The sequence below is a fragment of the Poecilia reticulata genome, chromosome 6 (assembly GCF_904066995.2).
Source record: "Poecilia reticulata chromosome 6, P_reticulata-male-v2, whole genome shotgun sequence".
NCBI lineage: Eukaryota > Metazoa > Chordata > Actinopteri > Cyprinodontiformes > Poeciliidae > Poecilia > Poecilia reticulata.
The window spans coordinates 3359265-3373925 of NC_088835.1; positions in this window are offsets into that span (position 1 = coordinate 3359265).

Sequence of the window (14661 nt, forward strand, 5' to 3'; positions counted from 1 at the left end):
GCGAAGTTGAGAGGAGGAAGTGCATCGCAGCATTTTCGATGTTTTCCCCGAATTGCAACTCTCTCAAATTGTGTTTTTTTTCCCCCTTGTCCTCTCTCTGGGATTTAAACGTCTACTCGTTGGTCACAGCCCTGCAATGTTTCGTTTATCTGTTTATCTGGACGATACGCTAGCTTGGACATTGCTTGGACATAGCTTGGACATTGCTTGGACATAGCTTGGACATTGCTTGGACATTGCTTGGACATTGCTTGGGGTGCCCCGGTTTCAGGGAATTGTGTCCATTAATAGTTTAGTTTAGTCTGCCTTATGTGAGAAGTATATGTTGTGTTTTTTTTGTTTTTCCTTAAATCTTAAGAGTGTTTACAGCTTACAGTTCAACTGGTGATTAACAGTGAGGGTTCCATGTCACCTTAGTTAATAAAGTGAAGCTGAATGATTTTGCCTGAAATTCTGTTTCTCTGGGTCATATTCGTTACAAACCAGGTCTGGTATTGCCTACATAACGGTGTACCTGATCGATGTCGAACCCAAGCACCCACCATTTTAGTTTTCCTCAGAGTGGTTTAAGGTGCCACATAAGTATTTATCAAACTTTTGGTGTTTCTATAGTGATAGATTAAGGCACCAAATACTGAAAAACTTGGCAGGTTGTTTTTTACATTCCAAAATATGCTCACTAATCACAATCAATGTATATTGTTTTTAGTTATATTTTCCATTAGGGAATTGCTTATTAGAAACATATCAATCCGTGAATATGAACTATGAGCAGAAGAGAAAAAAGTAAATTCTTTGGAGAAAGGATGTAGTAATCTCCAACTACCACTAAGACCAAATTCACTCATATGTTGTTTAATTACTTTTGGTGATTTCTGGGTGGATCTGTGGTTAGATTTTGTTTTCTTATCAAGGGATAGGGTTAATACCATATTAAAGACCCCAAATACTATTATTTGGGAGTCCAAAAATTCTGAAAGTATCGTAAAGAAATATAATAATAATAATAATAATAATAATAATAATAATAATAATAATAATGTGCTTTCTGTATTTGGACCGTAAACACTGGCTATTGTTGGTGTCTGTACACAGAAATATTATTATAAACTGACCTTCAGGATGCACAGTAGTTTTATGATGTATTATTTGTATATTTTGCTATCAATCAAAATGCATAGTCTTCTTTGTCTTGAGTTATAGTTTGAATAAAATGTTTTTAGATCAGTACAGTCAGTTAAAAATTATAATTCTGTCTGGTTGATGCAAAAAAAACAAAAAAACATTTTTATTCTGCCCTGCGACAGACTGGTGACCTGTCCAGGGTGACCCCGCCTCTCGCCCGAAACGTTAGCTGGAGATGGGCACCAGCACTGAGGGACAAGGGTGTAAGAAAATGGATGGATGGATATTTTTATTCATGCAGATCTTGAGTAGTACTGGTATAAACTACACAAAAGGTCCAGCCTCACTCTGGACTTTGAGTGCAGTCTGCGCCCTGATGGCTGTAGATCATCATCCTCACAGAGCTGCTGAGAAGGTGCTTGGAGTTTGGTTTTCTGGTTCATGTGTTAGATGGAGAAGCAGAAAACATGCTAAGTTTCCCCTCAGATATTTGGATGTGGGTGCTGTGGGTTTAATCATGCATGCGTTAATGGGGAATTCACACCTTTTAAAAAACCCCAGCTTTTTCTTGTCACAGTGCAGGTTAGTACCAAAATATATGAAATATCTGTTGCTGTTGTTGTCGTCCTACAAACTAAAATCTAAGACGATAGCATGTTGTTTTGCGCCCTCGAAAATGAAGCTGTCAATGCGAAGCAGTCATAACCCAGAAGTTCAGAACCGATGACCTAAATGGTAGAGCTATTCTCCTCTCAGCAGGGCTCCTGACACACAAAGGATAAAGACTGATAATGACTTTGCTCTCCCTGATCACAACCTGCAAAGGTTACAGCTGACAGGAGCTCAGTGTGAAGATCACCTCTTATCCATCCATCCTCCCATCCATTCGTCACACTCTACTTGAAAAGTAAGGAAGAGGGCAAAGAAAATTGTCATTTAATAGAAAGAGAGCACTAAGGTGTGGTGTTGTTCACTAATTATGGTTCCCTAGAATGTTATCACCAATAGGGACTGATTCATAGACGATTATCTACTGTCATAAAAAGGGGATGGGTCAGGGAGGGGTGTGTGTGTGTGTGTGTGTTGGGGTGGGGGATGGTGGCTGACAGCTGATGTTTAATTAAAGGGTTGAAAGAATATTGACGTGACAGACACAGACACATGCTGGGCACAAAATCACTTTCACCAACACACGACCTACAATTAGGGCGCTTTAGATCACTTTCCACCAAGTAACGACACAAAAGCAGCCATTTACACAAAGCCCTCAGCTCCATGTGACGTCATTATCTAACACCTGAATGTGTTCGAGCCATCTCTGCAGAGTCCGACCACACCTCTTCTTTGTGAAGCACTTCCAACTTTCTGTTAATCGCCTGCTACGTTAGACAGAACACAGTTTTCAACAGATTACGATATCAATGAAAAGTTAATTAATTTGAGTAACTCAATTTAACTCAGATTCATTAATGAGTCAAATATGTTCTATAAGTCAGATGTCTTATGCAGTTGTTGATATGCTTCATGTGTTTTGTTCCAGTCAGCTTTGATGATTATGGATTATAGCGAATGAAACCCAAAACTCAGGTCAAAGAGCATTGACTGATACAACAACTAACACTCAGAACAACCTACAGAAAATGATTGTTCACAGAACACTGTGTCCAAATGTGTTGATGGAAAATTTAACCCTAACTAAACATTTGGATAATCAACAGGCTTGAGCACATTGTGAAGCACTGTCCATTCAAAAGCCTGGGGAATATTCACAACGTGGATTCAGGTGTCGACTCGATTCCGATCCAGATTCAGATCTGGATTCAGATCCGACACACACAAGCACATCTGGGACATGGAATACATCTGTCGTTCTTTCCACTCCTGAACAGCAGAAAACTTACATTGACTAAGGAGAATGAAAGGACTGCTGCTCTGAGTTCCAAAGTCTTTTTAGATCAAAGTACATTTTATATGTATTTTGAAAGTCAAAGTCTCAGACTCTACAGCAAGAGTGGAAAAGTACAGAATTTGTGTTGCTTGAGGTCCAAAGAAAAACATCCATAGTCAAGGATTTCTGGAGCAATGCTTCTTACTCCTGTTCTTCCAATGTGTTTTATTGAGTCAGTCTTAGCAGTGATACTACTAAGAGAGCTTAGAGCATTTTATGGGACAAAATATGGGACAAAAAAGAAAATCTTCTGTTTGTCCCATATTTTGCTTAAAACATGTAGCTTCATAACAGGAATACAGTTTGTATTCCTGTTAGTAGTAGTGCTTTCAGTATCTAAGGCTAGATTTAGTGCTCTGGTTTTTATTTATTTAACATTGTACCCTAAGAACACTGGTTTTATTTAATTTTTCAATAATAACCATTTGTTGATTTCTTTTTAGAAATGTTTTCACATAGTTCAATTCATGTCTTACACACCAATAATGAGAGTTTGTAAAATTAAAGTATTTATTTACCAAACTTAAAAACTAAAGTAGACCACACATGAAATCTCAGAATATACACTTGGAATATTTTACTCTGTGTGTAATGAATATATAATGACTTGCATTAAATATAATGAATATCAAATGACTTGCAGGCCTGCAAGTCATTTGCCAAACATTCACTTACTTTATTCACGGGGGCGTGGTGTTTGCCTCATAGATTCCATGTGTGTGTGTGTGTGTGTGTGTGTGTGTGTGTGTGTGTGTGTGTGTGTGTGTGTGTGTGCACTTTGTATTAAATCTCATTGATTTTTTTAGAAGCTTTTACCCAAAGCCTCTTACAGGATAGGATATTTTTATAGCCTATATCCAATATTGCACCAAGCAAATCTGTAAAAGGGTTTAAATTAAAGCACAGATTCATGGTTAGATTTGCTTTGTAACTTTTGTCTTGATGGATTTATTGCACAAAGCAATCAGAGCTTTACAGGTCATTAAGGAATCTCTAACTAGACTCATCAGGTTATCAAAGAAAAAAGTATTACTCTACATAGAAATTGAACTTGTTTTAAGTTTTACTTTACAGTTTTAATTGTCCATGCTGATCTTGGAGCTTTTCTGATGAGATTCAGTCAGAAAACTGACCTGTAAACTGTTAATAAAACCCAGTTTAAAATAAATGGAATCTGCATATTGAAATAAAGGTAGAACTTTCTGAATATCTTTGTTCAAGTTTATGTCGCTGTAGTTTGTCTTTTTTTTAATCAGTTTGAGCAATTGTCTGCCATTATGTGAATTTGATACTAGAATTAGTTTTGTTGCAAATCACTGTTTCACAAGAGTTGATGGCTGGCTGGATGTCATTTTTTTCCCTAATCAATAAGGTGTGTCAAGCTGTTACCAAATAATGGTTTTGTAGGTGTGTGAAAGTGTGTGTGTGTTTGCACATGTACATGGGAAATTATTTTGACATGTCAGTTGCTATAGAAACCTTGGTGCATCTGCCTTAAATTTATGTATTTCCTTTGAAGAAATACACATTTTCAGATGTGTGTATGTGAGGGTCGGGGGTGTTTGGCAGGCTGAAACATGGCAGAACCTCTTGGGTTTTATTTGTGTCAGTTTGGTTCCCAAGAGCCCAGAGGAACAACAACTGTACTCACCAGCTAAATGATGACAAAGCACTGGAAGGATGTGTGTGTAGGTGTGTGCGTGTGCGTGTGGGGGTGTACGTGCGTGTGTGTGTGTGTGTGTGTGGTCTTGTATTTGCTACACTGATAGGACCATTTTTCCAACAAACACCACATTGTGGGACCTGCTGTTCCTTATGGGGCCCAAAGACTGGACCCCATAAGAGGAAGTGGTGCTTTTGGTCTTAGGACTAAGGTGTGAACTGAGTTTAGGTTTAGGCATGTTCTGGTAATGGTTAAATTGGGGGGTATTTTAAGGTATTTTAGGAATGAATGAAAAATGAATGGAAGTTGATGCAAAGTTCCTTTCAAGATAAAAAGACAAAACCTACTTGTCTCTGTGTGTAAAATAAACACAATTCAACTGCTAAAAGCTAAACTATTTCCATAATTTAAAGCTTTTGTTCTGGGATTCTATTGTGGTAGATCTAGTCATCTCTTGATCATATTTTTGCCTTTAAAGGTATTTAGAAAGGTTTCTTTCTAAATGCAGTGGACTGAACAAGGTGCAAGTTACAGAATCGATGTGCTAAAAATAAAACCTCTGATACCGCAAAGCTGTGTACGGGAGTTGTCCCAAGCAAAGACTGCAAGTTGTAAATTATTTTAGTAACCTAATTGCAAATAGTTTAAATAGTCAGAATAATGTATTCTTGCCTGCGTTCTGAAGGTGATGTGCAGTAGCATGTCTGCTGATAGAATGTGACGTCGACTTATAATCCCTCTATACATCCCTATGATTCAACTGAGTTTTTCAAAATATGTTCTATAAATTATTAAAAGAATGAGCTGAGTATTCCAAAGTAGAAAAGCTTTCTGAAATGATCAGTGATGACAAAAGGTCTGTAGATGACAGTGCCATAGTGTGCAGGGCTTTATTGAGACGCCTACTCATCAGAAGCGTTGCCACAGCCCTTTGTTAGAGGTCAGTCTTTTAAGTATCCAGGGTGGCCTGGATGTCTTCATCACCTTTCTGTGTAGTGTCATAAGGTCTGCAGTGAAAGCCTCTTACTGGACCTCCCTCCTTCAGTTAGGGTTAATCACAGTCACAACAACAGTTGCATTAGTCTTCTACATGCTCTACAATTGCTTGTTTGGTGTCCATAGAGCTAGCCAACCTCAAGAGTCTCTTATGATGCCAAATAAGCCTGTCAGGCACCTGAAGTCTGGCCATATTATAATCTCTCAACAGAGCTCTTCAACTTCAGTTTCCCAATTTATCAAGAAATTGGTACTTAAGTTTGGCAAGAACACTTCCTGTACAAAGACCATGTTGCCATAATGTTATGAATTTTCCGTTTGCAGTACAATAAAGGCTTTTTTACTTTTATTTCTTTTTCAAAACAAAAACAATGACATTATCCTGCTAGAATGCATAATATATTGGTATTCATGTAAAAACTACCTTTTTCAGGTACAGCATCTTTCCTTGTACCCCAAGAACACAGGCATGAGTGCACTAGTACACTTGGCTTTTTCTCACTTCGTCACATTTCAATGGCAAACTGTTTTTTTTGTTTTTTTTCATGGAGCTTTTAATAGATGCACCATCATAAAATAGTCCAGAATTGTGAAGTGAAGGGAAGATGATGCAAAATTTTATTTTTGTTAATGAAATCTAAGGCATGTGGAAAAGGTGCTCTGTTCATATGAGACCAAAACAGAATATTTTGGTCAATATGCAAAAATAAAAATAAAAAATGCACATCAGCCTGAAACCACATGATACTGTGGGGGAGGCCTTACATCCAGGAAAACCCGAGACTTGGTAAAGGCCAAGATCAGAGCATAAAAAGACCAAAACTAGAAAATTCCTGAAGAAACTTAAATAGGGTCTGCTGAAGTATGCCATTGCTTTGTACGAAGCATTCTTGCTACAGCTCGCATTGCTGTACTTGCCCTTGGTAACATCAGGAGCACATTATCCATATAGTACTAACGTGCTTGAAATGGCTCGCCGTAGAGCCAGAAATCCACTGTACTGTGCGTGTGTTTCAGAGAGAAAGATTACTGATTCTGTGAGACACTCAGCCTCGATTTTTGCTCGTTTTTATCAATTTATGTCATTTCAACTCATAATCCCACTAAAAGTTGAAAAGGAGTGTGGGTTGGAGTCCCCCCGCCCCGTTGTTGAAAAGGGGTGCTGGTCGGAGTCCCCCCCACTGTGGAAAAGGGGAGCGGGTCGGAGTCCCCCCCACTGGAGTTTTTTATTTTATTTTTTATTGTTTATTCAATGTTGCATAACTCTGTATTTTTGTGTTTATTGATGTAAAGCACTTTGAAATGCCTTGCTGCTGAAATGTGTTATGCAAATAAAATTTGATTGATTGATTGATAAAAGTAATAGCTCCCTTCTCAGAATCAAGCTGAACGTTGTGATACCACTTTTGTGGGGGTGCACGCAGCGGTACGAGCCGCATTAACGGTGACAGAATAAAAATAAAGAAATAAATAAAGAAACGTTCTACTAGGTGTAGAACAGTAGGTTCCTGCCATGCATTGCATAGCAGGCCTTAACAAGGTGAAACAAAATTTTAAAAAATCAAACCAATGAGAGACCATATCAAGACTACATCTGCATTCCTGATGGTTATTGCTCTGAAAGATTAGGGAGAGTCTGTCTGTGGCGATTCATCAGCAAGCAGCTACAAATGCGCTTCAAACCAATGGCTGCATCGGTGCGTTGAACTATGGTGCACTGTTTTAACATTAAAGAGAAATCAAATCTGGTCTGCATTTGGTTTCTGGAGACCAGGACTACGACCGGGTTCAAGCACCACAGAATCAGTATCAGGAAACATGAATACAAATTAATCATCATTTTATGGCTACTATGTATCACTTTCTCTCTTCACATGTATGTAAAATTTATTAAAGTCTGTGGTTTTAATGTGATGAACTACAACAACATATCAGGAGTATGAATGCTTTTGCAAGGCTTTGAAGATTTTAGTTTTTAGTGTTCTCCATCATGTTAAAACAGATTGAATTGTGTCGTTCCATTTTTTAATGCTGTGTGATATGTATTCTTTTTCGATCATTTGAGCTGATAAATAACATTTTACAGAAAAAGATCAATATAAACACATGGAGATATATGTTAATGGATTCAACTCAGTCTGTTTCTGTGTGCATGTTAATGAGTACATATACACATATGTAGCATCCTTTACTTTCCAAAGAAGTTAAAGTTGCTGTTTAATCAGAATTTTTGAACATGATATTCTCTTAAAATGACTTGCTCTGATTGGCCATATCTCTCTGAAAATAGAGATGTAAATCCAATGAGATTTTTGAGTAAATAAAAAAAATGAAATTAGTTTATGATAGAGGAAGCAGCAGTGGTGGTTTCTGATATGGGTGGATATGGGTGACATGGGCAACAACCCAGGGCAGCATCTTGTGGAGGGCGCACCCCAACCTGCTCCTCCAATTGATCTCCAGTCCATCAATTGCTAACCAGCTCCCCAGAGGGGGGAAGGGTGCCAGTGGGGGTGGTTCACCCAGGGCACCACACAGTCTAGGACTGCCTCTGGGAAATGGGGTCAGTGAGGCATATGATAAAACATATTAAGCTGATCAGTGAGGACTAGACATACAGTACTTATGGTGTACAGGTCAGTATAAATTCTCCACATTAATGACTGATGTACTGATTGACCTCAGTCCACTTTTCAGTTCATCCCTGCAGAGAAAAAGCTCACCATTAGGAATTTTGTTAATCTTTCACCTCCTGCATGAATCACTTATAGTCACCAAAGTTCCACAATAAATGATTTGGTGATTTATAATCTTTTTGCACATCCTCTTTTGCTGGATAAATATCCCTCCATTTTGTTAATGAAGATTCCATCATAATAATGAAGGCTTAAGTCTTATTGTGGTGGCTTTTGATCTGTATTAGTGAGTGTGTGAGTGTATGTTTATATTTTTGCATGATTGTAAGTTTTTCCTTGCAGATAAGACATTAAGAACTTCCCTCCAAAAGCATTAAAATTGAAGCAACAGTAGAGATAATAGCAGAGGTTATTTGCAATGATCTCTGCAGAATGCCTAATGTAAGAATTCTGTTTTGGGCCAAACACTGGAACTCACACCCGATTTCAGGGGAAACATTAAAGATTTTATGGACAACATAAAGTTAAACAGGCAACTTTGTCTTAAATGAATTTCATCTTGTTTTCCAAGCTTAGTCCAAGTGTTTGTTTAAATGCAGTAGACACTTTATTTGAGGTAAATCTTGACCCATCTGTCAGTCACAGGATGTCCAGAGCCAGTCAACATACTTTACTTTGCATTGCTGACACCCATTTTGTTTGCTAAGTCAGCGTTAAACTCCCATCGTTATAAGTCAAGCTGAACTCTTAAATGAGAATCCCAACTGGAATTCTTTCCATTCTGTCATTCAGTCATCCAGACCCTCAGCAAACTGGCCCCAAAGCACAGGGGGCTTCAGGCAGACAATCTCAGCTGGTGAATGCTCTCATAGATCTGCTCTGAGGGTATATTTAGATCTGCTGCTGCTGCATTCAGATGAACTGAGCCGTATTAAGGTCTAGTGATCGAGCGCTGAAGCTGTATTGAGAATCACTGAGGTTGAATTGAGATGTTTTGAGCCATATTTAGATTGTACTGAAGCCGTATTGAAGCTATATTGAGATGTATTAGAGCACAGCTAATTGAAGCTGAGCACCAAAGAATGTCATGCTTTGTAGCAAGACCAGATTGTCCATGCTGCTGCTGCACAGCATTGTGGTCTGAAGGGATCCTCCGTGCTATTGTGCTGTAAGGAGATTGTCCACAGCGGAGGGTAAGAAGAGGAGAAAGGCTATGAAGAGATGGAGCACTCGAACTGTCAGAGGTGATGTAATTCTGTTTGGCTGTGTGTTCTCTGTCTGAGCTCTCTGCCCCAATAGGAGAACAGGTCTGGGATTAAATGTGTTCAGTGTGTGGGCCAGATCAGCCTTTCTATTTGATACGTGGATCAGTTTGACCTCTGCATTTGATGTTCAGAAAAGCCAAGCCTCTTTTTGTTCCAATGGAAAACCTCTAATAGAAAAGGCAACACTCTGGTTAATGTTCAACTTTAATTATTCAACAGTCAGGATAAATGTGACATATTATCTTTGAGCTGTCAGGAGTGATTCCCTGAAATCAGTTCAGTTAAATGGAAATTAAATTTAACATTTAATTTCCATTCCATGGAAATTAAATGTTAAAGGGAAATTAATCTACAAAAGAGATGCAACTCTTTTATATCAGGTACATCTATGAAACTCATAAAGGTTTTATAGATGTAAAGATCTGGAGCAGTCAGTATTACAGCAGTACTGAAGAACCCTCTGACTGATGTGAATGGAAGTATATTAATGGTCAAAAGTATTAGCTGTCAAATCACAGAGAAAAATCCTGTAATTGCTTCAATGGATGCAAAACAATAGTTACACAAGTCCAAATTCTCAAGTACAATAACACAAATTATTTTAGTCAAACTTAAAAAAAAAAAAGATTAGTATTGTTGGGCCCGATACTAACAACAAGTATTCATACTCATATATGAGTATGAATTTATTGATACTGTTTATTGATTGACCAATATAAGCAATACTACTAATAATATTAATAATGTATTTTATTTGTCAGCTCCTTTCAACATTAAAAACAAAATTAAGCAGTAACAAAACCACAAAATAACAAAAAATTAAAGTGAGAAGGCTAACTTCAACATGTGAGTTTTGAGTACTTGAAGGTCAGAAGAGAGTCAATATTATGGATGTCAGGGGGAAGAGAGCAAGAGAAGCTGTTTACCCCACGGTGCTGAGACGGACAAAATGTCTGTTGAGAAAGATTTTCCTCCCACCTGACCAGTATGCTTTGTGTTTGTCTTTCACATGAAGCCCCAATAAAATAAACTGGAGTTTGTGGATATGATAAATGTTAATGTGAAAAAAGTTCAAAGGGTGGAGCTACACATAATAAAAGAAAAGCTCACAATGGTCACAGAAATAATTTGAATCTGACAAAGATAATAATGAATAAAAATTCTATGAAAATGAACAAATGAAAATCAAACATGCTTCTACAGAATTATTTAAAAAAATAAACTCATGAAACAAGCCTGGACAAGAAATGATGATATCCCTGAAAGTAACGTGAGCAAAGAGAAATGTTAAATCAAGGTGAGACTTTCATTTGTTCATTTTCATACAATTTTTATTCATTATTACCTTTGCCAGATTCAAATTATTTCTGTGACCATTGTGGGTTTTTCTTTCATTAACCAAAGGGGACCAACAATTTTGTCCTTGTGTGTGTCAGGATTCTGACAGCAGTCATATGTTAATCCATGTGATCAGAGGCTAAGCAAATGGCTTAAACTTTCACCAGAATAAATCTGGTGAAAGGAAAATAATGAAATTTTATTTTAGTCTTGGTTTAGAAAGTTCAGGTCAGAACTTCTCTTCCAAAGTTGTTTAAAAATACCAAAGCAGTAGATCAATTGACTATTGATCTTACTGCTAAAAGCTGAAATGCATGAATGGTACATCATGTGGAGGCTCTATACGCAACATAGACACAATTATGTGTGTTGTAATTGTGTGTGTATCTTTTTTGGATCAGTACAACTCAGAACATCAGTTGTCAGCCGTCTTGTTCAGAACTTAGGCCATCACTAATCATGCTCCTCTTGCTCTTTGATGTTTAGAGTTCCTGTGATGCCGTATATTGCAGACAGTTTTTGATAGGTGCTGACAAAATGTGGACCATGTCAGATGTAATAAAAAGAAACTTCTCAAAGTGAAGCATCAGGTTATCTGTCTTGGAAGCCCTCCCTTTTCTGTCTGTGTCAGCCATCAGCTCCTCTTTTTCTCTTCCTTTTTCAGGCTTTTGTTAAGGAAATGAGGAGAGACTGACCCCACTCTCATTTCATCGCCACCCGCTGGGAGAAAAAAATGACAAGCTGAAGGATTCAATGAGACAAAGATTTTTTTTTTTAACACTGAAAAAGCCTCCAAATGAATTTGCATTATGTTAAATCTATGAGCAACATTTAAAGTATGGCGAGATGTTCAGACACAGAGCACCAACTGCTGGTCTCTGGACACTTCCTTAGTTCCTGGTGAAAGTATGTCATTTCTGTTCTAGTTATATTGTATTGCATTCAGGTTAGTCTCATTATGATAAACTGCTAATGTTTTCTTGCAATCAATGCACTCGATTGCATCACATAACTGACTTTACAGAAACTCTCTTATATTGAACATGTTTGTAGTGAAAGGAACAACTCGCTTTTAATAAGAAGGAAGCTTCAGCAAAACATAGCTAAGTGTGAGGGGCTATTTGCAGACAAACAAAAATCTCAAGATCACAAATCTAGGAATACTGTCTATTTAGAAGGAAAAAAAGTGAAGCATTAGCAGCTGTAGCACTTTTAGTGGTTTCATCTAAGAGAGAAACTCAGCTGAACAGGTAGGATCTGAGTATGCACTGGACAACACAGAGAACCAACGGTTCTGTAGGTACTCCTGTGTTTCTGTTGCTATTCTGTAAACTGAAACAGCTTACAATTCACTAAAGTACTTGTGAAATTCTCTGTAATAAAAAGAACTTTGATTAACCAGCTAATTGATTGAACAATATGCAGCAACTACCAAGCTGCCTAGTAGTCTTCTTGTGATTGGTTGAGCAACCTGGGTAACTTAGTCTGAGAAGAAGTGTGACTTCCAATGGAGGAGTTGTCCTCAGAATGGAAGTATGGTACATTTACCATATTGAGGCTTGTCTTCCAATGGTTGTATAGTGCTTTATCAAGTCCAATTATTTATTCACTCACACTGATGATACTCAGTGTGAGTGAATCAGCTGAAACAGCTGTGTTTTACATCTTGTTCTGAGTTTTTCTGTGACCTGGATGAGTTGTTGAGGAATTGTTGTGAGAAATGGAATTTGGATGGGAGACCTGAAGGTTGTCCCATTGATCCACAGAGTGTGAACTGGAGGTCAATGCAGCTCTGGAGGCTGGAATTGAAACCACAGAAGAAGTCAATGGAAGTCTTGGGATGTTGGCCAGGAGTCCCCTGGAACACACAAAGCAGCTCTGCATTTCAACCAGGACAGTGCTGGGATGCACAAAGGACATGGGAATATTGGGCCAGAGGCTGCAGAGCCCATGTAGGAGACCTGAAGGCTCGTGATATAAGCTCTTAAGTTTCTGGAGTCTGAAGAGAAGTGGACCCTTGAAAAGCACAGGAACAGCAGTGTGGGACAGGGGTGGACCCTTCCTGGTCCCTGGTCTGTCAGAGAACCTGGGAACTGGATGTCATGGCCTGGGCTCCAGGCATGCTCAGGTTGGTCGACATGTAAAGGAGAATGGCGAGTATGATGCTGCAGGACAAGATGATCAAAATGAAGGACCGGATGCAGGAGATGAGACAGAGACTGATGCTGATGGTAGTAGGAACAAAGATCATGACAATGAGAGAATTTGACACATTCAACATCCGCTTGCAGTTCTTTTTTCTTCTGTCACAAATACAGAAGTGAAGTTTTGAAATCAGTAAGTGATTAGATGTTTTTAGGCAATGCTGCAGAAAGCAAAAAGAGGGTGCAGTGACACATCCCATTAAAATGTGACTTATATAAATATATACGGTACTTCATGATCCATTGTCAGAATGAAAAGAGCCATTTGTTAATCATGGATCATATTTACATCCCACTATTTTAACTTGATGTATGATTTCTCCCCAATCCGACACCCTGAGCAGCAGCTGAACAGAAGAAATGAACTCTTCTGCTCAGAGTTCATTTCAGTTCTTCTTGATAGCCTTTGCATAGTAGGTTAACAAGGAGTGTATTAGAACACACTCCAATCATAAAACTTAAAACTTAGAAATAGTAATATTATTTTCAACATATTTTGGGCAATTTATTTGATTGAAGAAAAAATCTGCACAAAGCTCAGTAGAAAAGAGAATGAATATCATCTTGTGGCTTGTGTGACCTTCCTGGCCAGTTTTTATTTTTTGTATTTTTTATTTTTAAAAGCAATATGGCAGCAGCTCATTTCCCGATCCTTTTTAGTTATATTTAACACAAACTTTCACCAGAAGCCTTTTGTTTTTTTGGAATATACATGACAAACAGCTTCAGTCCTGGAGAACGTGACACTATCCTCCCTGGCTCTAAAGGAAATGTGTCTGTGTCTTCAAACTTAAAGAGATGCTGAACTCGTTTGCACACACTTGGCCACAGTGGATTTGCCCATCACATATAAATCTATGCACAGCAATGCAGTCGTTAGCTTTATTGTGGAAACCTTCAGAACACTTAAGACACACACTTTCACACTTGAAATTAGAAACTAGTTTACATCTTTTGGACACCGATGCTTTCAAATCTGAGTCATGCTTGTTCACAAATATGTCATGGTTTACAATACCAAACATATATCACAAGAATGCTTCTTTTAAAGTCCTGTACATGTCTGAGGTCAAGGCTTTTTGGAGTCCGTTAAAGAAAAAAGCAAAACACAGCAGACAGTACACTTCCAGTTTCATTAAGGTCTTTTTATCCAGGCAGAAACACTCGCTACAAATTCAGTAGCATGTAAAGATTATCAAATGGCATTAGAGGTAAAATGTTTCTCAGTGGAATATCCATGTACATTGAAAGCTTTTTATTTTTTTCCTCAAAGCTTGCCGTTACCAAAAGGCTGTCCACCTTCCTGATGCACCAGATATAACAACATTTTCTGTTGTACAACAGGATCCAAATTCTTTCTGTTTAGAAGAACATTCAGAGTCAGGATTTCCTGGAAAGCAACAAAATGAGTCTTTGTCTTTTTGTCTTTGCCGAGCTTCGGCCAGCACTCATTGTCAGTCAGTCTGACAGTGATGGACCTCTCTCC